Source organism: Pristiophorus japonicus, chromosome 21 (genome assembly GCF_044704955.1).
Source record: "Pristiophorus japonicus isolate sPriJap1 chromosome 21, sPriJap1.hap1, whole genome shotgun sequence".
In the NCBI taxonomy this organism is placed as follows: Eukaryota; Metazoa; Chordata; class Chondrichthyes; family Pristiophoridae; genus Pristiophorus; species Pristiophorus japonicus.
Window position 1 is genome coordinate 33664102 of NC_091997.1, and position 25902 is coordinate 33690003.

The following is a 25902-nucleotide window of genomic DNA, read 5'->3' on the forward strand; positions in this document are numbered from 1 at the left end:
TGTCCATAGTTTAGCACGTACACGGGGTCATTCAGATCAATTTCCCGTGACACAGTGGCCCGACCATCATTTACATTTTGTTGCTGCCGCCCGCTCTCTACCTGATCATGCAGGTTGGGGTGAACCAACGAGAGTCTGGTTTTAAGTGTCCTTTTCATGAATAGCTCAGCCGGGGGCACCTCGTGCCGTAGCTGAGCAGTACTCGGGACAGGCGGGTTTGGAGTGAGCCTTCTGTGACTCGTTTGAGGCTCTGTTTGATTGTTTGTACTGCCCGCTCTGCCTGCCCATTGGAGGCTGGTTTAAACGGGGCCGAGGTGACATGTTTGATCCCATTGCGGGTCATGAATTCTTTAAATTCGGCACTGGTGAAACATGGCCCGTTGTCACTGACCAGTATGTCAGGCAGGCCGTGGGTGGCAAACATGGCCCTCAGGCTTTCAATGGTGGTGGTGGCGGTGCTTCCCGACATTATTTCACTTCAATCCATTTTGAAAAAGCATTCACCAACACCAGGAACATTTTACCGAGAAACGGGCCCGCATAGTCGACATGGATCCTTGGCCATGGTATGGAGGGCCAGGACCACAAACTTAGTGGTGCCTCTCTGGATGCGTTGCTCAACTGAGCACACACGCTGCATTGCCGTACACAGGACTCTAAGTCAGAGTCGATACCGGGCCATCACACGTGGGATCTGGCTATCGCTTTCATCATTACTATACCCGCGTGTGTGCTGTGGAGATCAGAGATGAGCGTCTCCCTGCCCTTTTTGGGTAGCACTACGCGGTTACCCCACAACAGGCAGTCTGCCTGAATGGACAGCTCGTCCTTTTGCCACTGGAACGGCTTGATTAGCTCTTGCATTTCAGCGGCGATGCTGGCCCAGCTCCCATGCAGTTTTTTACTAGGGACAGCAGAGGATCTTGGCTGGTCCAAGTCCTAATCTGGCGGGCCGTGACAGGTGATTTATCATTTTCAAACTCTTCCTTCCATGACCATCAACAAGTCTGCGGGCTGCGCCACCATCAACAAGTTTGCAGGCTGCGCCATTTCCACCCTGTGGTGGGCAATGGTAGCCGACTGAGAGCATCCGCACAGTTCTTGATGCCTGGCCTATGGCAGATGGTATAGTTATACGCTGATAGCGCGAGTGTCCACCTTTGTATGCGGGCTGAGGCATTAGTATTTATATCCTTGTTTTCAGCGAACAGGGATATGAGGGGCTTGTGATCGGTTTCCAGCTCAAATTTGAGGCCAAACAGGTACTGATGCATTTTCTTTACCCCGAACACACACGCTAATGCTTCTTTCTCCATCATGCTATAGGCCCTCTCGGCCTTAGACAAGCTCCTGGAGGCATAGGCGACAGGTTGCAACTTCCCTGCAATGTTAGCTTGTTGTAATACACACCCGACTCCGTACGACGACGCATCACATGCTAGCACAAATCTTTTACATGGGTTGTACAATACAAGCAGCTTGTTGGAGCATAAAATGTTTCTGGCTTTCTCAAAAGCAATTACTTGTTTTTTTCCCCATACCCAGTTCTCACCTTTACACAATAACACATGTAGGGGCTCTAAGAGGGTGCTTAACCCCGGTAGGAAGTTACTAAAATAGTTGAGGAGTCCCAGGAACGACCGCAGCTCCGTGACGTTCTGTGGCCTGGGCGCGTTTCTGATAGCCTCTGTCTTGGCGTCTGTGGGGCGAATGCCATCCGCAGCGATCTTTCTTCCCAAAAACTCCACTTCTGTTGCCGTGAAGACGCATTTCCACCTCTTCATCCACAGCCCTACGCGATCCAGTTGCTGGAGGACCTCCTCCAGGTTTTGTAGGTGCTCGACGGTGTCCCGACCCGTGACCAATATGTTGTCCTGAAAAACCACCGTGCGTGGTTCCGACTTGAGTAGGCTCTCCATGTTTCTCTGGAAGATCGCTGTAGCCGACCGAATTCCAAACTGGCATCTGTTGTAGATGAACAGTCCCTTGTGCTTGTTGATGCAGGTGAGGCCCTTCGAAGACTCCTCCAGCTCCTGCGTCATATAGGCCGAAGTCAGGTCGAGCTTGGTGAACGTCTTGCCTCCTGCCAGCATCGCAAATAGGTCGTCTGCCTTAGGTAGCGGGTATTGGTCCTGGAGCGAGAAACGATTAATAGTTACTTTATAATCGCCGCAAATCCTGACCGTGCCATCACTTTTGAGTACTGGAACAATCGGGTTGGCCAACTCGCTGAATTACACTGGGGAGATGATACCCTCGCAGTGCAGCCTGTCCAGCTCGATTTCCACTCTGTCCCTCATTATGTGAGGTACTGCTCGCGCCTTGTGGTGGATAGGCCGTGCCTCTGGGACCAAGTGAATCCACACCTTCGCGCCGGAAACGTTTGCAATGCCTGGCTCAAAAAGGGAAGGAAATTTGTTAAGAACCTGGGTACATGAGGCCTCATCAATATGTGATAGTGCACCAGCAGATTTTGCCCAGCCAGCTCCTTCCAAGCAGTGTGGGGCCATCGCCCGGAACAATTCAGAGTGGCAGTTCGTGCACTGTGCCCTCGTAAGTGACCTTGACCATGGCGCTGCCCAGGACAGTGATAAGCTCTTTGGTGTACATTCTCAGTTTCGTGTGGATGGGGCTCAGGGCTGGTCTGAGTGCCTTGTTGCACCACAATCTCTCAAACATCTTTTTACTCATGATGGATTGGCTAGCGCCAGTGTCCAGTTCCATGGCTACGCTTAAGCCATTCAATTTTACGTTTAGCATTATAGGTGGACATTTCATTGAAAATGTGTGCACCCCGTGTACTTCAGCATTTGCCTCCTCTCTCTCAGGCTCGAAATTGCTTTGATCCACCATGGACAGATCTTCCTCTGCCACGTGGTGGTTAGCAGGTTTTGCAGAGCTTGCAGCTCATCTGCAAGCTCGTTGGAGGTGCGCCATTGTTCCACAGCTCTTGCAATCATACCCTTTGAAGCGGCATGAATAGGCTGAATGGAAGCCTCCACAATGCCAACAAGGTGTGAATTGCCTTGCATTCATCCTTTGTTGCATACTCTGAGTCATCTGTGTCACCTGAGGCCTGCTGGCAGTTGCAGACTTGTGGTTTCTACCCTGTACATTTCTGCTCACAAACACAGTTCCAGTTAATTTATGAACATTGCTAGCACTTGTGTGCTGAGAGATTTGTTTGGTGTTATCACTGGTGGACATAAACGCCTATGCTATCGCAATGGCCTTGCTGAGGGTCGGTTTCTCTACAGTCAAAAGTTTTCGTAGGATGGTCTCGTGGCCAATGCCCAGTACAAAAAAATCTCCGAGCATTTGCTCCAGGTAGCCATCAAACTCACATTGTCCTGTAAGTCACCTTAGCTCGGCGACGTAGCTCGCCACTTCCTGACCTTCAGATCACTGGCACGTGTAGAACCGATACCTCGCCATCAGCACACTCTCCCTTGGGTTAAGATGCTCCCGAACCAGTGTACACAGCTCCTCATACGACTTATCTGCAGATTTCACCGGAGCCAGAAGATTCTTCATGAGGCTGTAGGTCGGTGCCCCGCAGACCATGAGGAGGACCGCTCTCCTTTTTGCAGCGCTTCCTTCTCCGTCCAGCTCATTGGCTACAAAGTACTGGTCTAGCCGTTCGACATAGGCTTCCCAGTACTCATCCTACGCGAACTTCTCCAGAATGCCCACAGTTTGCTGCATCTTTGCGTTAGATTCATGTACTCGTCGCCAGTTATTGTGTTCCTAATACAGATGAGACTGCACACAGGGAGGTTAAAGTAACATTGACCTCAGTCTTTATTAAGACACTCCAGAGTGAGGAACAGGCCTTGGGGGCCGGCTTATATACAGTGCTCCCAAGGGATGCTGGGATCCCTTGGGACTTCAGCAGATGCGCTCCCTGGTGGCGGAACATGGGAGTGCATGCTTTACAGATGCACAACAGTTTTGATTTCCATATTTACGAAAGGATATACTTGCTTTGGAGGCAGTTCAGGGAAGGTTCACTCGGTTGATCCTGGGGATGAGTGGGTTGACTTGTGAGGAAAGGTTGAGTAGATTGGGGCCTCTACTCATTGGAATTCAGAAGAATGAGAGGTGATCTTATTGAAACGTGTAATATCATGAGGGGGCTTGGCAAGGTGGATGCAGAGAGGGTGTTTCCACTGATGGGGGAGATTAGAACTAGGCAGTATAATCTTAGAATAAGGAGCCACCCATTTAAAACACAGATGAGGAGAAATTTCTTCTCTCAGAGGGTTGTAAATCTGTGGCATTCTCTGCCTCAGAGAGCTGTGCAAGCTGGGACATTGAATAAATTTAAGACAAAGATAGACAGTTTCTTAACGGATAAGGGGAGCGGGCAGGGAAGTGGACCTGAGTCCATGATCAGATCAGCCATGATATTAAATGGCGAAGCAGGCTGGAGGGGCCCATATGGCGTACTCCTGCTCCTATTTCTTATGTTCTTGAAACCGACCTCTTTGACCAAGCTTTTAGTCACCTGCGCTAATTTCTACTTATGCAGTCGGTGTCAAATTTTTTATCTGATAATACTCCTGTACAGTACCTTGGGACGTTTCACTACGTTAAATGCAAGGTGTTCGGTGGGCCAAGGCTGGTCTCGGTGTGCTCCCGTTCCCAAGCTCAGTGGGGTGGGGGGGCGAGGTGCTGCATGTTGTCTGGGTTCAGGAGAGGAGATCCGGCAGGGGGTCCCAGTCCTAATTGGTATTTTTTTTTAATTAGTTCTCTTTGTCACTGGCATGGCCAGCATTTATTGCCCATCCCTAATTGCCCCTTGAGAAGGTGGTGGTGAGCCGCCTTCTTGAACTGCTGCAGTCCGTGTAGTGAAGGTGCTCCCACAGTGCTGTTAGGGAGGGAGTTCCAGGATTTTGACCCAGCGACGATGAAGGAACGGCCGATATATTTCCAAGTCAGGATGGTGTGTGACTTGGCGGGGAAAGTGGAGTTCCCATGCACCTGCTGCCCTGTCCTTCTCGGTGGTAGAGGTCGCGAGTTTGGCAGGTGCTGCCGAAGAAGCCTTGGCCAGTTGCTGCAGTGCATCCTGTGGGTACTGCTCACTGCTGGAAGTTGTGTAAGGACAGAATCAGGTTCAGCAATGAGGCCTTCTGCAGTTGAATAGCCTGGGGAAACGCATCGTCTGTGCTCACTTATGAAGAATATGCCGACTTCACCAGTGTACAGGAGGGTGGGAGGCGACAGCGGGATTGTACCCCAGTGAGAATCGGTGCTTTCCAGAGAGGCTGGGAGAAACCGAACCGTGTCGGGACCAGGTGTGGAGTCATTGTCTCATGTCAGTGCGCGGATACCTGGGAAAAGAAAGACTTGCATTTATATAGCAGCTTTCATCACCTCAGGACATCCCAAAGCGCTTTATAGCCGATTACGTATTTTTTGGAGTGTAGTCACTGTTATAATGCAGGAAACGCAGCCGCCAATTTTTGCACAGCAACCTCCCACAAACAGCAATGTGATAATGACCAGATCATCTGTTCTAGTGATGTTGATTGAGGGATAAATATTGGTCCCAGGACACCAGGAATAACTCCCCTGCTCTTCTTCAAAATAGTGCCATGGGATATTTTAAAGCCACTTCAAAGGGCTTTGGTTTAATGTCTCATCCGAAAGACAGCACCTCTAACAGTGCAGCACTCCCTTAGTACTCCCCCTCCGACAGTGCGGTGCTCCCTCAGTACTGCCCCTCCGGCAGTGCAGCGCTCCCTCAGTACTGCCCCTCCAACAGTGCGGCTCTCCCTCAGCACTGCCCCTCCGACAGTGCAGCGCTCCCTCAGTACTGCCCCTCCAACAGTGCGGCTCTCCCTCAGTACTGCCCCTCCAACAGTGCGGCTCTCCCTCAGCACTGCACTGGGAGTGTCAGCGTAGATTGTGTGCTCAAGTCCCCACTGACTCCGAGCCGAGGGTGCTACCCACTGAGCCACGGCGGATACCTATACCATCCTCTCAACGCAGAGCTGCAGAAAAGTATTGACTAGAAGCTGCGGGGCACATTGGTAAAAGAAAAGCTCTGCATTTATAGTGAGGTATTTCGGTGTCTGCAGCTGCGCTGGAGACTGTGTACCTCTCCGACTGTCACAGACGCTCATTCGCTCCCTCCGCACTCCAAACAACCACGCAATTCCTTCCGCTGTCTGATACACGATCACTTGTGTGGCCTTGAGACTCGTGTCCGTTCCTTCCTGTGGGAATGATCAAACCCCTTCTCTGGAACCTGTACTTTTTGAAAGAAGAAAACAAAATGACTATGCAAGGGAAATTATAGAGCAAAAACATTTCAGCAATGGGCAGGGATCGGACTTTAGAAAGTGCCACCGCTCGAAGTACTGCCCCTTTCCACAGACCCACCGTAAGACAAAAAAGGCTCCCGTGGGCAGCTTTAAACATGTAGGGAGATTTCCTTCGGTGAATACTAGCGTTTCCTGCATAGCGCGACCTTCAATCTGCAAGGCTCCCTTGTGAACTTCACTGCCATTGAGCTGTCCTGTACAGTGACCTCTGCACTCTGGGGTAATCTATGCCAAGTCGCTCGCAGGCTGGAGTGCACTTTATACGGATATCTCTCTCTCCATCCTCACTACATCAGCAGTGTGACTCACTGCTCCATCTCGAATGGGACGTTGAACCGAAGCCATGTCTGCCTTGTCATGTTGACAAGAACCCCATTTTTTAAAAACTTGTTCACGCATTTATTGCCCATCCCTAATTGCTCTCGAGAAGGTGGTGATGAGCTACCGCCTTGAACTGATCCCTTCCCACCACTGAAATTTGCACCCCATTCGCCACCTTCAACATTCACTCCCTCCACCACCGCCGCACTGTGGCCGCAGTGTGTACAAGATGCACTGCAGCAACTCGCCAAGGCTTCTTCGGCAGCACCTCCCAAACCCACAAGCTTTACCACCTAGAAGGACAAGGGCAGCAGGCGCATGGGAACACCACCACCACCAACTTCCTGGGATGTGGGCGTCGCTGGCAAGGCCGGCATTTATTTATTTATTTATTTTTAATTTATTTTTTTTTGAAATTCGTAGCCAATCGTTCCAATTCTTTGTCAAATCACAAACGCCAGAGGTCACCTTGCACACGCCAAGGATCACTCTGCGCCAATGCTCTTAGCCAAAAGGCCTAGAGCCACTGCACCGTTCCTGGAAGTACTGCAATACCAGGTTCGTGCCATGGAGGTGGATGGGTCAGGTCCCCCACACACCTCCGTGGAGGTGGATGGGTCAAGCCACCCCACAAGGCCGGCATTTATTGCCCATCCCTAATTGCCCTCGAGAAGGTGGTGGTGAGCCGCCGCCTTGAACCACTGCAGTCCGTGTGGTGAAGGTGCTCCCACAGTGCTGTTAGGGAGGGAGTTCCAGGATTTTGACCCAGTGATAAAGGAATGGCCGATATATTTCCAAGTCAGGATGATGTGTAACTTGGAGGGGAACGTGGAGGTGATCCCATGCACCTGCTGCCCTTGTCCTTCTAGGCGGTAGAGGTCGCGGGTTTGGGAGGTGCTGCCAAAGAAGCCTTGGTGAGTTGCTGCAGTGCGTCTTGTAGATGGTACACACTGCAGCCACGGTGCGCCGGTGGTGGAGGGAGTGACTGTTGAAGGTGGTGGACGGGGTGCCAATTTCAGCAGTGGGTAATGACCGTACTTTATAATATACACCCAGAGCAGGGAGTTCTGTCGCCCGGTATCCCAGGGTCGACTTTCCTTCCTCAACCCACACCAGCAGAGAGATTATCTGGACAAGCATCTGATACTTGTGTTGGTGGGATCTTGCTGAGCACAACAGGTAGTTCTATTTGACTACGTAACAGTGACTGCACTTCAAAATGAAGTTGAGAAAGCTCTGAGGCGGCCGTATAAATGTTTCCTTATTCTTTTTCAGTTCCTCAAAATTGCGCCGTTCCTCAGTGCTCCAACAGCAGCCACAACGTGCGCCGTTATCATAGTAAAATGTTCCGCGGTGCTTCACAGGAGAAAAGATTGCCACCAAAACTAGGGGCCATAAATATAAGACAGTCACTAATAAACCAATGGGGAATTCAGGAGAAACTTCTTTACCCAGAGAGTGGTGAGAATGTGGAACTCGCTGCCACAGGGAGTGGTTGAGGCAAATAGCAGAGATAGAATCACAGAATGGTTACAGCACAGAAGGAGGCCATTCGGCCTGTCGAGCCCGTGCCGGCTCTCTGCAAGAGCACTTCAGCCAGTCCCACTCCCCCGCCCTTTCTTTGTAGCCCTGCAATTCTTTCCCTTCAGGTATTTATCCAATTCCCTTTTGAAAGCCACGATTGAGTCTGCCTCCACCACCCTCTCAGGCAGCACATTCCAGATCCTAACCACTCGCTGCGTAAAAACGTTTTGCCTCATGTCGCCTTTGGTTCTTCTGCCCATCGCCTTAAATCTGTGTCCTCTGGTTCTCGATCCTTCCACCAATGGGAACAGTTTCTCTCTATCTACTCCGTCTCGACCCCTCATGATTTTAAACACCTCGATCAAATCTCCTCTAACTCATAGAATGGTTACATCACGGAAGAAGGCCTTTCAGCCCATTGAGCCCGTGCCGGCTCCCACTTAGGGAGAACATGATGGCAGTGGAAAATAAGGACGCTGCCATCAGCAAGACAAAAATAGAATCCATATGGATCGAGATAAAAGATTATAAAGGATCAAGCACTAATGGGTGTAGGGGCCGAAATTCAGCAGTGCAGGAAAGCTGGTGTGCAGATGATTTTTCTCTACCTACCGCACGGATCCTTGATGCGGTCGGAAGAGCCATTTTCATGACTTTGAAATGTTTTCAACATCCCACAGGAAATGTGTCATAACGGGTGGGCCATGAACTCAAAGCAGGCTGATTGGCTGAATATAGGTTGGGACCGAGTCTCCGCTGCTGTCAATCAACGTGGTGATGTCACAGCGCGTGTGTGTCACCGCGCTCTCGCCCCTCCGTGAAAAGGGAGAGATTCTGTCATTTTTTATCTTCGGCCACTGGGCCAGCAGGGAGGGTTTGGGCTGGGCCAGTGGCCTGACACCCAAGAGAGGGTTGGCATTGATTGCCCATTGGCGGCCCAGCCGAACCCAGGGGCACTTGTCTTGCTGGCCGATTGGGAAGTCAGCCGGCCCCGTGAAGGGCCTTCACGTTGCCGGGCTGCGCTCAGTGCGGAGAGGGTGCACCGACAGAGAAACCTGCCAGGGGCACCACACGGCTGGCGATCGATTTCTGCAGCCGAAGACGTTTATGGTTGGGGAAAACGGTGGTGCGCATTGTGATGACGTGCTTTCGGCGGTGATCAGCATCGGGCGGTATCGGATCCAGGCCAAAACATCCCCGACATCGGGTCAGGTCGGCCATTGACCCCAAAGCAGCGGTCACTGGATTCCCACGCATGGCAGCCACAACGCATAGTAACGGGTCCCTCTGAGACCCTGAATTTTGGCCCCTCATCTACAGACCACCCAATAGTGGAAGGGAGGTGGAGGAAGAAATATGCAGACAAATTACGGAAATGAGTAAAAAACATAGAAGAATAATCATGGGGGATTTCAACTACCCCGATATTAATTGGACAGAAGAGGTAGGTAAAGGGGATAAGGAAATGGAGTTCCTACAATGTGTAAAGAACTCCTTTCTAACCCAATATGTAAAAAGCCCAACAAGGGAGGATTCACTATTGGATCTAGTGATGGGGAACGAACCAGAGCAGATAAGAGAAGTAAAAGTAGGGGAACAACTAGGCAATAGTGACCATAATATAATACGCTTTAAGATGATAATTGAGAAGGACATAATATTACAAAAATTAAGGTTAATAGATTGGGGAAAAGCTGAATTTGAGGGGCTGAGAATAGAACTTGGGAAAATAAAATGGGCAACAATATTGACAAACCACAATGTAGAGCAGCAATGGGAAACAGTTGAAATGGTGTGCAACAGAGTGCAGGAACAATATATTCCGCTAAAGGAAAAAACAAACTAAACATTAATGAGACTCCATGGATGAATAAAGCCATACGGGAACAATTGAGGGTAAGGAAAGAGGCATCCATTAAATACATAGACAGCAGGGGAGTGCATGATAAGGGAGAATATGAAGGGATTAGGAGAGAAGTCAAAAACAATTAAGAGGGCAGAGAGGAACTCTGAAATTAGATTATCAAGGAACATAAACAAAATAGTAAAATATTTTACAAACACATCAATAGAAAAGGCAGGGTGGGATGGGAATAGGGCCTTTAAGGGATAGAGAGAACTTGGGAAAATAAATCATTATTTTGCTTCAGTGTTTACCAGGGAGATAGAACAGGCGGGCATGACATTGAATAATGAGATAAGTACATTTAAAATAAAAGGCGGGGATATATTAAATAAACTAATCAAACTCAAACCCCTGGTCTGGATGGATTGCATCCATGCATTTTAAAAGAATCTAGGGAAGAGATAGCAGAGGCATCACTACACATATTTAATATTTCGTTAGAAACAGGTGTAGTGCCAGAGGACTGACGGATAGCTAACGTAATACCTGTATTTAAGAAGGGGGTTAGAACATGTCCAGGGAATTATCGACCAGTCAGCTTAACATCGGTGGTGGGAACTGTTACATATGCAACCTTAGGCAACCTGTATCATACCGCCACCAGAGGGCATACCTGTTGGAGTCCCAAGGGATCCCAGCATCCCTTGGGAGCACTGCATATAAGCAGGCCTCCCACGCTGTGCCAGCACTCTGGAGTTTGAATAAAGGAGCTAAGGTCACACTTACTCATGTCTACAGTACTCAGTTACATTACTTTATTATGAGCTTAACAGGAAAAATAATGGAATCCCTACTAAAGGAGAGAATAGAACATCTATAAACCAAAAATATAATAATGAATAGTCAGCATGGATTTTAAAAGGGAAAGTCTTACTTGACCAACCTCATTGAAGTTTTCGAAGAGGTAACAGAGAGAGTAGACATGGGTAATGCAGTAGATGTAACGTATCTAGATTTTCAAAAGGCCTTCGATAAGGTTCCCCATAATAAACTGATGAACAAGGTCAGAGAATGCAGAGTCAGGGGACAAGTAGCAGAATGAATGTACTAGGGGACCGAAGGTCTAGTGGGAAGGAGGAACTGAAGGATATCCTTATTAGGCGGGAAATTGTGTTAGGGAAATTGACGGGATTGAAGGCCGATAAATCCCCAGGGCCTGATGGTCTTACATCCCAGAGTACTTAAGGAAGTGGCCCTAGAAATAGTGGATGCATTGGTGATAATTTTCCAACAGTCTATCGACTCTGGATCAGTTCCTATGAACTGGAGGGTTGCTAATGTGACACCACTTTTTAAAACAGGAGGGAGAGAGAAAACAGGTAATTATAGACCGGTTAGCCTGACATCAGTAGTGGGGAAAATGTTGGAATCAATCATTAAGGATGAAATAGCAACGCATTTGGAAAGCAGTGATTGGATTGGTCCAAGTCAGCATGGATTTATGAAGGGGAAATCATGCTTGACAAATCTTCTGGAATTTTTTGAGGATGTAACTAGTAGAGTAGACAAGGAAGAACCAGTGGATGTGGTGTATTTGGACTTTCAAAAGGCTTTTGACAAGGTCCCACACAAGAGATTGGTGTGCAAAATCAAAGCACATGGTATTGGGGGTAGTGTACTGACGTGGATTGAGAACCGGTTGGCAGACAGGAAACAGCGAGTCGGGATTAACGGGTCCTTTTCAGAATGGCAGGCAGTGACTAGTGGAGTGCCGCAGGGCTCAGTTCTTTACAATATATATAAATAATTTAGATGATGGAATTGAGTGTAATATCTCCAAGTTTGCAGATGACACTAAACTGGGTGTGGTGTGAGCTGTGAGGAGGACGCAAAGAGGCTGCAGGGTGATTTAGACAGGTTAGGTGAGTGGACAAATGCATGGCAGATGCAGTATAATGTGGATAAATGTGAGGTTATCCACTTTGGGGGCAAAAACACGAAGGCAGAATATTATCTGAATGGCGACAGATTAGGAAAATGGGAGGTGCAGCGAGACCTGGGTGTTGTGGTTCATCAGTCATTAAAGGTTGGCATGCAGGTACAGCAGGCGGTGAAGAAGGCAAATGGTATGTTGGCCTTCATAGCAAGGGGATTTGAGTATAGGAGCAGGGAAGTCTTACTGCAGTTAAACAGGGCCTTGATGAGGCCCCATCTGGAATATTGTGTTCAGTTTTGGTCTCGTAATCTGAGGAAGGACATTCTTGCTATTGAGGGAGTGCAGGACTAACATATGAGGAGAGACTGGATCGACTGGGCCTGTATTCACTGGAGTTTAGAAGGATGAGAGGGGATCTCATAGAAACATATAAAATTCTGACGGGACTGGACAGGTTAGATGCAGGAAGAATGTTCCCGATGTTGGGGAAGTCCAGAACCAGGGGGCACAATCTAAGGATAAGGGGTAAGCCATTTAGGACTGAGGTGAGGAGGAACTTCTTCACTCAGAGAGTTGTTAACCTGTGGAATTCCCTACCGCAGAGAGTTGTTGATGCCAGTTCATTGGATATATTCAAGAGGGAGTTAGATATGGCCCTTGAGGCTAAAGGGATCAAGGGGTATGGAGAGAAAGCAGGAACGGGGTACTGAAGGAATGATCAGCCATGATCTTATTAAATGGTGGTGCAGGCTCGAAGGGCCGGCTGGCCTACTCCTGCACATATTTTCTATGTTTCTATGGATGGCTCTCCGGCTTCAAGACAGAAAGCAGAGAGTGGGGGTAAAGGGTAGCTATTCACAATGGCAGAAGGTGGGTAATGGTGTTCCATAAGGATTAGTGCTGGGACCACCGTTAGTCACAATTTATATTAACGATTTAGACTTTGGAATCAAAAACACAATTTCTAAATTTGCAGATGACACCAAATTGGGGGATCGTCAATACTGAGGAGGACTGCAACAAATTACAGGAGGACATTAATAAACTTGCAGAATGGGCATATAATTGACAAATGAAGCTCAACACAGATAAATGTGAGGGATTATATTCTGGTAGGAAGAATAGGGAGGTCACTTATTACTTGGAGGGTGCGAGTCTGGGTGGGGTAGAGGAACCAAGGGATCTCGAAGTGCAAATTCACACATCGCTAAAGGTGTTGACAGAGGTTGGCAAGGCCATAAAAAAGCAAACCAAGCACTAGGGTTTATTTCGAGAGGGACAGGATTGAAAAGTAGGGAAGTTATGCTAAACCTGTATCGAACCTTAGTTAGACCACACTTGGAGCACTGCGTACAGTTCTGGTCGCCATATTCTAAAAAGGATGGAGGCACTAGAGAGGGTGCAGAGAAGATTTACAAGGATGATACCAGAAATGCGAGGGTATATATATCAGGAAAGGATGAACAGGCTGGGTGTCTCTTCTCTTGAATATAGAAAAGGTGACCTAATAGAGATCTTTAAAATGATGAAAGGTTTTGATAGCGGATACAGAGAGAATGTTTCCACTTGTGGGAAGCGCATAACTAGAGGCCATCAATACAAGATCGTCACCAAGAAATCCAATAGGGAATTCAGAAGAAACTTCTTTACCCAGAGAGTGGTGAGAATGTGGAACTCGCTGCCACAGGGACTGGTTGAAGCGAATAGTATCGATGCCTTTAAGGGGAACTGGATAAACATATGAGGGAGAAGGGAATAGAGGTTTATGCTGATAGATTTAGATGAGGAAAGACAGGAGGAGGCTTGAGTGGAGCATAAACGCCGGCATGGACTGGTTGGGCCGAATGGCATGATTGTGTGTCGTATATCCTGTGTAATCCTATGACTTTTGGATGAGACGTTAAACTAGGGCCCTGTCTGCCCTCTTGGGTGGACATAAAAGATCCGATGGCACGATTGCGATGAAGATTAGGATAATTATACTCGGTGTCCTGGCCAATATTTATCCCTGATTCAACATCATTAAAACAGGTTATCTAGTCATTATCACATAGCTGTTTGTGGGAGCTTGTTGTGCGTAAATTGGCTTTTTAAAAAAATGTATTTGTTCCTGGGATGTGGGCGTCGCTGGCAAGGCCGGCATTTATTGCCCATCCCTAATTGCCCCTTGAGAAGGTGGTAGTGAGCTGCCTTCTTGAACCGCTGCAGTCCGTGTGGTGAAGGTGCTCCCACAGTGCTGGCTTTGTCGCAGTGGTTTGGTATAGCGCAGTGTCTCGCTGGGCCATTTCAGGGGCAGTTAAGAGTCAACCACATTGCTGTGGGTCTGGAGTCGCATCTAGGCCAGACCGGGTAAGGGCGGCAGAGTTCCTTCCCTACAGGACATCAGTGAACCAGTTGGGTTTTTACGACAATCCGGGGGTTTCATGGTCACCATCACTGAGACTGGTGTGACGTCCGAAATCCGGAAACCTCGGGACCGAGGCCGTTCCAGATTCTGGGTATTTCTGGATTTCGGAACGTCTTTGCCTGGGCCGAGGAAGGTAGATGTGGGGGAGGTCGGTGGGGAGAAGGGGGTTGCTATTTGAACACTTGTCTCTGGATTACTAGTCCCGTAACAAAACCACTACTCTGCCGTGTTAAAACAGTGACTGCACTTCAAAAAGTATTTGGGTGCAAAGCGCTTTGGGACGTCCTGCAGTTGTGACAGGCACTATATCAATGTAAGTCTTTCTTTCTTTTCTTTATAACTTTTCTTTATAGCTTCACATGGATGACTGAGTATGCAATGCTCACACAAAGTATTTGTCCATTACATTTCTCCAATTGAAGGAATTTTCTCCAATTAAGTATTGGGAAGACCGAAGCCATTGCCTTTGGTCCCCGCTACAAACTGCGTTCCCTAGCCACCGACTCCATCCCTCTGCCTAGCATCTGTCTGGGGCTGGACCAGACTGTTCACAACCTAGGCGCAATATATGACCCTGAAATGAGCTACCGACCATATATTTGAGTATAACTAAGACTGACCGCCTGTTTCCACCTCAGTAACATCACCCGTCTCCGCCCCTGCCTCAGCTCATCCGCTGTTGAAGCCCTCATCCATGCCTTTGTTACCTCTAGTCGTGACTATTCCAACGCACTCCTGGCTGGCCTCCCACATTCGACCCTACGTAAACTTCAGGTCATCCAAAACTCGGCTACCCGTGTCCTAACTCGCACCAAATCCCGCTCACCCATCACCTCTGTGCTCACTGACCTACATTGGCTCCCGGTCCGGCAACGCCTCGATTTCAAAATTCTCATCCTTGTTTTCAAATCCCTCCATGGCCCTCGCCCCTCCCTATCTCTGTAATCTCCTCCAGCCCCACAACCCCCTGAGATATCTGCGCTCCTCAAATTCTGCCCTCTTGAGCATCCCTGATTATAATCACTCAACCATAGGTGGCCGTGCCTTCTGTTGCCTGGGCCCCAAGCTCTGGAACTCCCTCCCTAAACCTCTCTGCCTCTCCAACTCTCTTTCCTCCTTCAAGACGCTCCTTAAAACCAACCTCTTTGACCAAGTTCATCTGCCATAATTTCTTCTTGTGTGGCTTATTTTTTTGTCATAAAACTCCTTGGGACATTTCACTACGTTAAAAGCGCTATATAAATACAAGTTTTTGTTGACACTCCTCACATACATAGGCACACGTTCACCCACACCAAATAATACCCACACACACAACCCTGTACAGACTGGAGCTTGATCTGCCACTGTTGGGGCGGTGGATACAGATTCAATCGTGACCCGCAAAAGGGCATTGAATAAATACTTGAAGGAGGAAAACATTGCAGGGATATGGGGAAAGAACGGGGGACAAACTGGATTGTCCTTCAATAGAGCTGGTACAGACTCGATGGGCAGAATGGCCTTCTTCAGTGCTGTACTATGGATTCTACACACGTGCGCGCACACAAAAACACACGCATGCGCACACACACGTGCAGACACAGACGCACGCACGCATTCACGCACTTTCGTGCATGCAGACCCGCGCGACAAGCCCGCAGAATCCACGTGATGTTTGTGTTCTCGGGAGGAATTTTGTTGCCTCACTGTTGGTGTAGCTGAAACAGAAAAGGGAGGCAGTAACGGTTGAAGGTTCCTCTGCTATCCCAGGAGGACTTTGCACTGTGCTATCCCAGGAGGACTTTGCACTGTGCTATCCCAGGAGGACTTTGCACTGTGCTATCCCAGGAGGACTTTGCACTGTGCTATCCCAGGAGGACTTTGCACTGTGCTATCCCAGGAGGACTTTGCACTGTGCTGCGTGACTGCACGCTGGAGGGAAGGCTGTTTCTCCAACCCCCCCCTCCCTCCCCAGCACAGTGGGGCCAAGCATGTCGATCCTGACAGGTCATATTCATCATCAGGAGAAGGTAGTTATGTTCCGCTGGTGAATTATGTCCACTTGATTAAGATATTATTGTTCTGGATGAAGTGGCTGGTCTTTGAGTGGCAGAGCTTGGCGTGACTCCGCTGTACAAGCGCAGACTGCAAATGCAGCACCTCCCAGGTAATCCAAGAAGGCTCGAAGAGGATGCAAAAATAAGCTTGCAGACTAGTTTGTCTTAATGTCTATAAATCTAGGTCAGTATTATAGACTATTACTGCCCTCTCCAGAGAGGCTTCCAGTAAAAGGGAAAATTAAGCTCCATTGGGACCTGTGATATATACAGCTGATGAGAAACTGCTGAACAGCGATTGAGGCTGGAGACATCCTGGTTATATCCTCTTTGTGATAATACAGAGGCGCCTAATATCGTGACCTGTTTTTTTTTTACAAGAGACATTCAATTACAACCTTCAGCCTTCAATGCACAGTCAGGGCCTCACAGAATATCTGCCCTTAAATCTGTTGTTAATGCATCGCAGTGCCCTGCATTTGGATTTGGAAAACACTTTAGAAGAGATTGTTGGTTTTGAAATTTCACTGAGCAAGCACTATCGACATTTAACACATGTTCATGCGAGATTCCTTTTGTCTGCAACTTTGATCGAGGCACTGACCCTGTGAATTTGGCAGGTGTAGGAATGCGATGGAAATGTATCGTCGTTGCAACAACTTGCAATCATATAGAACCTTTAATGTAGTTAAACTCCCCCAGGCGCTGTGCAGAGGCGATTATCCACAGACGGAGATAGCAGGACAGATGAATCAAAGTGTGGTCAAAGCGGTAAAAAGAAAAAGGAAGACTTGCATTTATATAGCGCCTTTCACAACCACCAGACGTCTCAAAGCTTTACAGGCAATGAAGTGCTTTTGGAGTGCAGTCACTGTTGTAATATGGGAGCCAATTTGCGCACAGCAAGCTCCCACAAACAGCAATGTGATAATGGCCAGATAATCTGTTTTTGTGATGTTGATTGAGGGATAAATATTGGCCCCAGCACACCGGGGGATAACTCCCCTGCTCTTCTTCGAAATAGTGCCATGGGATATTTTACGTCCACCTGAGAGAGCAGACAGGGTCACAGTTTAATGTCTTGTGCAAAAAACGGCCCCTCCGACAGTGGAGCTCTCCCTCAGTACTGCCCTTGGGGTGTCAGGTAGGTGTAAGGGGCGTCTTCAAGGAGGAGAGAGGGTGGTTTAGGGAGGGAATTCCACAGCTCAGGCCGGTTGAAGGGATTGGCTGCCAGTGGAGGGGCGAAGGACCCGCAACGCTCTGGCTAAGAGGGTGATGTGCAGAGCCACGCTGACAGCTGGTTGGCTGATGGAATGCTGATAATGGTCAAGCTTTTTGTTACTGCCTCGGGAAGAGCGACAGTGTTTCTGGATCCCATTGAATGTGTGTGAGATGAAGGGTGAGGGAAGGACTGTACAAGGACTGTGTGAGCGACGCTGAGCCAGTCCCGTCCTGTCCCACTGCTGCTGCTGCTCCCGAACAGTGTCTCGGGCAGAAAAGGAAGGATCCTATTTTTTTAAAAAGCTCTTTAAAGCTCTTAGCCTTGAAATTACTCCGTGTGATCTCTGCAGGTGCCCAACACAGGTCCGTGTGAAGTTCCCAACTTGCTGGAGGCAGTACCCCATCTTTAACCAACTGGGTGTCAGCTGTGGCTCAGTGGGCAGCACTCTCGCCTCAGAGTCAGAAGGTTGTGGGTTCAAGCCCTACTCCAGGGACTTGAGCACATAAATCTAGGCTGACACTCCAGTGCAGTGCTGAGGGAGTGCCGCACTGTCGGTGGGGAAGTACTGAGGGAGCGCTGCGCTGTCGGAGGTGCCGTCTTTCAGATGAGACGTTAAACCGAGAACACGTCTGCTCTCTCACGTGCACGTAAAAGATCCCACTATTTCAAACAAAAGCAGGGGAGTTCTCCCCTGTATCCTATAGAGGGTGATGGTGATAGAGTTAGATGAGGAAAGATGGGAGGAGGCTTGAGTGGAGCATAAACGCCGGCATGGACTGGTTTGGCTGAATGGCCTGTTTCTGTGCCGTACACTCGATGTGAAGAGCTATTTCTACTATGTTGCCCGGGTTTCCTGCTGCTATGGAAACATCCCTCCTTTACATTCTGGGCTGGATTTTTTTTTTTAATTTTTCGTAACCAATCTTTCCAATTCTTTGTCACATCACAAACGCCAGAGGTCATCTTGCACACATCAAGGATCACCCTGCGCTAATGCTCTTAGCCAAAAGGCCTAGAGCCCAAGCACCGTTCCTGGAAGTACTGCAATACCAGGTTCGTGCCATGAAGGTGGATGGGTCAGCAACCCCACACACCTCCGTGGAGGTGGATGGGTCAAGCCACCCCACCCACCTCCTATTTCCAAAAAGCATAGGAGAACCACCTTCCTGATCCAGGGAGAACCACGTTGGGGTCATGGTTACTCCCCTGTCAGGTCAGTTACGCATGATCTTAGCCAAAAGGCCGAGAAGCATTCTGGGATGGATTCCGAAACAGCGGAAAAGCAATTGCACTCTGGGGCAGCGACTCGCAATTTCTGTTTCACACCATCAGACCATCCATCGCGGCCCTGTACAGTCAGCTGGGCCTTTCCCACCATGCATTGCGGCCCTGTACTGGGAGCTGGGCCTTTCCCACCATGCATTGCGGCCCTGTACAGGGAGCTGGGCCTTTCCCACCATGCATTGCGGCCCTGTACAGTGAGCTGGGCCTTTCCCACCATGCATTGCGGCCCTGTACAGTGAGCTGGGCCTTTCCCACCATGCATTGTGGCCCTGTACTGGGAGCTGGGCCTTTCCTACCATGCATTGTGGCCCTGTACTGAGAGCTGGGCCTTTCCCACCATGCATTGCGGCCCTGTACTGGGAGCTGGGCCTTTCCCACCATGCATTGCGGCCCTGTACTGGGAGCTGGGCCTTTCCCACCATGCATCGCGGCCCTGTACTGGGAGCTGGGCCTTTCATACCTCAAGACGTCTCAAAGCGCTTTACAGCCAATGAAGTACTTTAGAAGTGCAGTCACTGTTGTAATGTGTGAAACACAGCAGCCATTTTGTGCACAGCAAGCTCCCACAAACAGCAATGAGATAATGACCAGGTAATCTGGGTTTTTTTTCTGATGTTGATTGAGGGATAAATATTGGCCCCAGGACACCAGCATAACTCCCCTGCTCTTCTTCGAAATAGTGCCATGGGATCTTTTACAACCACTGAGACGGCAGACGGGGCCTCGGTTTAACGTCTCATCCGAAAGAGTGTCAGCCTAGATTTTGTGCTCGAGTCCCTGGAGTGGGACTTGAACCCACGACCTTCTGACCCAGAGGTGAGAGTGCTGCCCACTGAGCCCCGGTTGACAACATGGCGAGTCTTTCCGTGCCAAAGTTGGTGTTTCGACTTCTGTTCGAGCTATGGCGGCTGTGACCCCTCGCTCCCGATTCAACAATTCCCAATTGTTTACTTACCCGTCTTTGGGTACAATCCTAAAGGGGGTCCATGAACAGAGGGACCTGGGTGTATATGTATGCAGATCATTGAAGGTGGCAGGGCAGGTTGAGAAAGCGGTTAAAAAAGCATAAGGGATTCTGGGCTTCATAAATAGAGGCATAGAGTACAAAAGCAAGGCAGTTATGATGAACCTTTACAAAACACTGGTTCAGCCTCAACTGGAGTATTGTGTCCAACTCTGGGCACCGCACTTTAGGAAGGATGTGAAGGCCTTAGAGACGGTGCAGTAAAGATTTACAAGAATGGTTCCAGGGATGAGGGATTTCAGTTACATGGATAGACTGGAGAAGCTGGGGTTGTTCTCCTTGAAGCAGAGAAGGTTGAGAGGAGATTTGATCGAGGTGTTCAAAATCATGAGGGGTCTGGACAGGGTAGATTGAGATAAACTGTTCCCATTGGTGGAAGGGTCGAGAGCCAGAGGACACAGATTTAAGGCGATTGGCAGAAGAACCAAAGGCGACATAAGGGAAAACGTTTTTACGCAGCAAGTGGTTAGGATCTGGAATGCACTGCCTGAGGGGGTGGTGGAGGCAGACTCAATCGTGGCTTTCAAAAGGGAATTGGATAAGTACCTGAAGGAAAAAGATATGCAGGGCTACGGGGAAAGGGCGGGGGAGTGGGACTGGCTGAGGTGCTTTTGCAGAGCGCCGGCATGGGCTCGACGGGCCGAATGGCCTCCTGTGCAGTAACCATTCTGTGATTGTGAGAGTTGATGGCTGTCTCGACAGCAAGGCAGAGAGATCTAGTGATTGATTGGCTCTCTCTATGAGGTGTGTGTTGGAGCGCTCAGTTCGTGGTGTTAACGTGAAGCAGGGCAGTCCCTGATGATTGACAGCTGTATTCTCGTGAGTCCCCGCACAATGTGGCGTTTGAAATATGTTCTAGTAATCGGACTGGCTTTTCACGTGTAACGCGATGCAGCGAGGAACATAAACACCACCATCCATATTGAAAATCATTTTATTCTCCTTAAAACCCCCTCCACCCCCTGTGCTCGCTGACCTACATCGACTCCCCATCCGGCAACACAACCATTTTAAAATTCTCTCTCTTGTTTTCAAATCCCTCCATGGCCTCGCCCCTCCCTATCTCTGTAATTTGCTCCAGTCCACAACCCCCTGAGATCTCTGCTCTCTTCCAATTCTGGCCCTTCAGCATCCCTGATTTCCATTGCTCATAGAAACATAGAAAACAGGAGCAGTAGTAGGCCATTCGGCCCTTCGAGTCTGCAACGCCATTCAATATGATCATGGCTGATCCTCTATCTCAACACCATATTCCCGCTTTTTCCCCATACCCCTTGATGCCTTTTGTTTCTAGAAATCTATCTATCTCCCGCTTAAATATATTCAGTGACTTGGCCTCCACAGCCTTCTGTGGTAGAGAATTCCACAGGTTCACCACCCTCTGAGTGAAAACATTTCTCCTCATCTCGGTCCTAAATTTCCTACCCCGTATCCTGAGATTGTGACCCCTTGTTCTAGACTTCCCAGCCAGGGGAAACATCCTCCCCGCATCCAGTCTATCCAACCCAGTCAGAATTTTATACGTTTCAATGAGATCCCCTCTCATTCTTCTAAACTCTAGTGAATACAGGCCTGGTCGACCCAATCTTTCCTCATACGACAGTCCTGCTATCCCAGGAATCAGTCTGATGAACCTTCGCTGCACTCCCTCTATGGCAAGTATATCCTTTCTTAGGTAAGGAGACCAAAACTGCACACAATACTCCAGGTGCGGTCTTACCAAGGCCCTGTCTAAACTGTAGTAAGACATCCTTGCTCCTGTACTCAAATCCTTCTGCATTGAAGGCCAACATGCCATTTGCCTTCCTAACTGCTCCACCATTGGCGGCCGTGGCCTTCAACTGCCTGGGCCCCAAGCTCTGGAATTCTCTCCCTAAACCTCTGCGCCTCTCTCTGCCACTCTCTCCTTCTTTAAGACGCTCCTTAAAACGGACCTCTTTCCTGCCCTAATATCCCCCTCTGCGGCTCGGTGTCACATCTGGTCTCATAAAGAACTCCTGTAAAGCATCCTGGGACGTTTTACTACGTTAAGGCCGCTATATAAATGCAGCTATTTATGTTACTGGACTAATAATGCAGAGAATGTGCGTTCAAATCCCATCATGGCAGTTTGAGAATTTGAATTCAATATTCTAAAAAATCTGGGAATAAAAAGCTGGTCTCAGTAAAAGTGACCACCAAGTGTCAGATTGTTGTAAAAACCCATCTGGCTCACTAATGCCCCTTTGGGGAAGGTAATCTGCCGTCTTTACCCGGTCTGGGCCGATATGTGACTCCAGACCCACAGCAGTGTGGTTGACTCTTAACTGCCCCTGAAATGGCCCCTCTCCGTCTGTATCAAACCTGAAGTTTAGGAAGGCGGCTCACCACCTTCTCAGGACGATTAGGGACGGACAATAAATGCTGGGCCTTCCCAGCGACGCCCACATCCCGTGAATGATGTCACTGTGGTTGTTCCTGATCTTCCTGCACCGATTTCCATGCAGCAGAAAACACGATTATAACCAGCCCCAGTCCGGCCTGCTTCTGAAAAAGTTTGCCTGTCTGTGTCGTTGCGATGCTGGGTTTTTTGCGTCAAAGGTGATTAAGACAAGACGCTGCTGTGTTTATTTTTTATCTGTAGCAACGTTTGCCGGAGATTAGCGGACACACAGTCGCTGGACAAGATTCCCCAGTGCTGGTGCAATCTCGAGAAATGATTCCGCTCACGTACGCCTATCCGTGCTGATACTTTAATGTTAGACATGCAGCCGTGGCTCAATGGGCAGCACTCTTGCCTCCGAGTCAGAAGGTTGTGGGTTTATGTCCCACTCCAGGGACAAAAATATAGGCTGACACTCCCAGTGCAGTGCTGAGGGAGCGCCGCACTGTCGGAGGGGCAGTGCTGAGGGAGCGCCGCACTGTTAGAGGGGCAGTGCTGAGGGAGCGCCGCACTGTCGGAGGGGTAGTACTGAGGGAGCGCCGCACTGTTAGAGGGGCAGCGCTGAGGGAGTGCTGCACTGTCGGAGGGGTAGTACTGAGGGAGCCCCGCACTGTCGGATGAGACGCTAAAGCGATGGATGTAAAAGATCTCTTGCACTATTCAAAGAAGAGTAGTGGAGTCCTGGGCCAATATTTATCCCTAAACCAACATCCCTAGAACAGATTATCTGGTCATTATCACATTGCTGTTTGTGGGAGCTTGCTGTGTGTAGATTGGCTGCCGTGTTTCCAACATTACAACAGTGACTATAATTCGAAAGTACTTCATTGGCTGTGAAGAGCTTTGTGACGCCCTGAGGTTGTGGCAGGTGCTATATAAATGCAAATCCTCCTTTTCTTTCACGTCACTAATTTTGCCAAAAGAAGCTGAGCGGGAATACGAAGGGGCTGGATGTGTGTCGAAAGCACCAAGGGTCTGTGTTTAATGCTGATCTGAGGATTCTACCCATCACAAAATAGATTTGTGAACATTAGTGATAAATGAGAAGACCGCCTGCTCTATTACTCGTTAACATCAGTGATAATGATCTTGTGCACTGGTCTGGAACCGCTCTCCAATCGAACCGCAATTATCTGGCGAAGGGGAGAGTCGTGAAGGATCGTCGCGACTGGCGCGAGTGGCACAGATCGGGTCCCTGAACCAAGGCGCGGTGGCAGCGGTTATCGCTGGGCAGGGTCGGGGGGGCAGTCGGGGAGAGCAGGGGAGGGGCACGCAATCGTAGAATGGTTACAGCACAGAAGGAGGCCACGCTTGAGTCTGCTCCACCGCTCTCTCAGGCAGCGCAATCCCGATCCTAACCCCTCGCTGCGTGTAAACGTTTTTCCTCGTGTCGGCTTTGGTTCTTGGGATTTCTCGCCTGAGCGCCGCGAACGTCAGCGAAGATTTAGCGGCGGCGCTGACTGTTTGCACTGCGCTCGCTAGCCCCGCCCACTCGGTGATGTCACTGCGTGTGCCACGCCCCCGTAGCCCCGCGTTCGCCTTGACTCTCTCGCTGAAACCAACCGGGGAAAGCAGTCGCTCCGGCAACGATCCCAGGGCCATATCGTCCGGCGTGCACAGTCAGGGCTGGAATTTCACTTTGTCAACTTTTATTTATTTGCTGCATGGTGGGGGATGTGTGGGGAGGTTTATTGAAGCTTACACAGGGATTTTTTTTCTCTTTTTGTTGATGTTGACTGAGGGATAAATATTGGCCCCAGGACACCGACAGTGCGGCGCTCCCTCAGTACTGCCCCTCCGACAGTGTGGCACTCCCCCAGTACTGCAGTCGCACTCCCAGTGCCCCTGACAGCCCAGGAGCCAAACCTGGGATGATCCACACCTGGTAACGAGACCAAAGTGCGGGCAATGTGTCAAAAGCAAATGTCAGTAACCAAAATCTAAAATGAAAAGTGGCGCTCCCATCTGCCTCCTCCAGGGTTGTGTTGGTGCAAAGAGACAAGGGACATTCTTTCCATGGGTATTGCAAGACTCCCAGCTCGGTGCAGATACGGGACGAGCCGTGTGAATGGGTTTGAAGATCCCAGACTGTGCTCAGTCCCTGCTCCCACTTCCTGTGACATGATTATCTGAGATGCAGATTCCCACTTATATAACAAATTATTACAGAAAAACATAAGATTTAGGAGCAGGAGTCAGCCATTCGGCCCCTCGAGCCTGCTCTGCCATTTAATAAGATCATGGCTGATCTTCGACCTCAACTCCACTTTCCCGCCCGATCCCCAAATCCCTTGATCTCAGTCTTGAATATATTAAACTCCAGAGAGTATGGGCCATTCTACACAATCTCTCATCGTAAGACAGCCCTCTCATCCCAGGAATAAATCTAGTGAACCTTCGTTATACTGCCTCCAAGGCAAACATAGAAAATAGGTGCGGGAGTAGGCCATTTGGCCCTTCGAGCCTGCACCACCATTCAATAAGATCATGGCTGATCATTCACCTCACTACCCCTTTCCCGCTTTCTCTCCATACCCCTTGATCCCTTTAGCCGCAATGGCCACATCTAACTCCCTCTTGAATATACCCAATGAACTGTCTTCAACGACTCTCTGCGGCAGGGAATTCCACAGGTTAACAACTCTCTGAATGAAGAAGTTTCTCCTCATCTCAGTCCTAAATGGCCTACCCCTTATCCTAAGACTGTGTCCCCTGGTTCTGGACTTCCCCAACATCGGGAACATTCTTCCCGCATCTAACCTGTCCCGTCCCGTCAGAATCTTATATGTTTCGATGAGATCCCCTCTCATCCTTCTAAACTCCAGTGAATAAAAGCCCAGTTGATCCAGTCTCTCCTCATATATGTCAGTCCAGCCATCCCTGGAATCAGTCTGGTGAACCTTCGCTGCTCTCCCTCAATAGCAAGAACGTCCTTCCTCAGATTAGGAGACCAAAACTGAACACCATATTCCAGATGAGGCCTCACCAAGAACCTGTACAACTGCAGTAAGACCTCCCTGATCCTATACTCAAATCCCCTAGCTATGAAGGCCAACATACCATTTGCCTTCTTCACCGCCTGCTGTACCTGCATGCCAACTTTCAGTGACTGATGAACCATGACACCCAGGTCTCATTGCACCTCCCTTTTCCTAATCTGCCGCCATTCAGATAATATTCTGCCTTCGTGTTTTTGCCCCCAAAGTGGATAACCTCACATTTATCCACATTATACTGCATCTGCCATACATTTGCCTACTCTCCTAACCTGTCCAAATCACCCTGCAGCCTCTTAGCATCCTCCTCACAGCTCACACCGCCACCCAGTTTAGTGTCATCTGCAAACTTGGAGATATTTCCCTCAATTCCTTCATCCAAATCATTAATGTATATTGTGAAGAGCTGGGGTCCCAGCACTGAGCCCTGCAGTACTCCACTAGTTACTGCCTTCCATTCCGAAAAGGATCCGTTTATGCCGACTCTCTGCTTCCTGCCTGCCAACCAATTCTCTATCCATGCCAGTACATTACCCCCAATACCATGTGTCT

General features: G+C 49.2%; 1 protein-coding gene and 1 non-coding gene across 3 annotated transcripts in view; one reads left to right on the forward strand and one right to left on the reverse strand.

Moving 5' to 3' along the window:
- The window catches only part of skap1 (src kinase associated phosphoprotein 1), a 641866-nt gene that overhangs the window by 341216 nt on the left and 274748 nt on the right, over window positions 1-25902 (forward strand). The gene's annotated exons all lie outside the window — the stretch shown is intronic.
- LOC139234253 (U2 spliceosomal RNA) lies at window positions 18682-18878 on the reverse strand. The gene has a single exon (XR_011588305.1). It is a non-coding gene; the product is annotated as a U2 spliceosomal RNA (small nuclear RNA).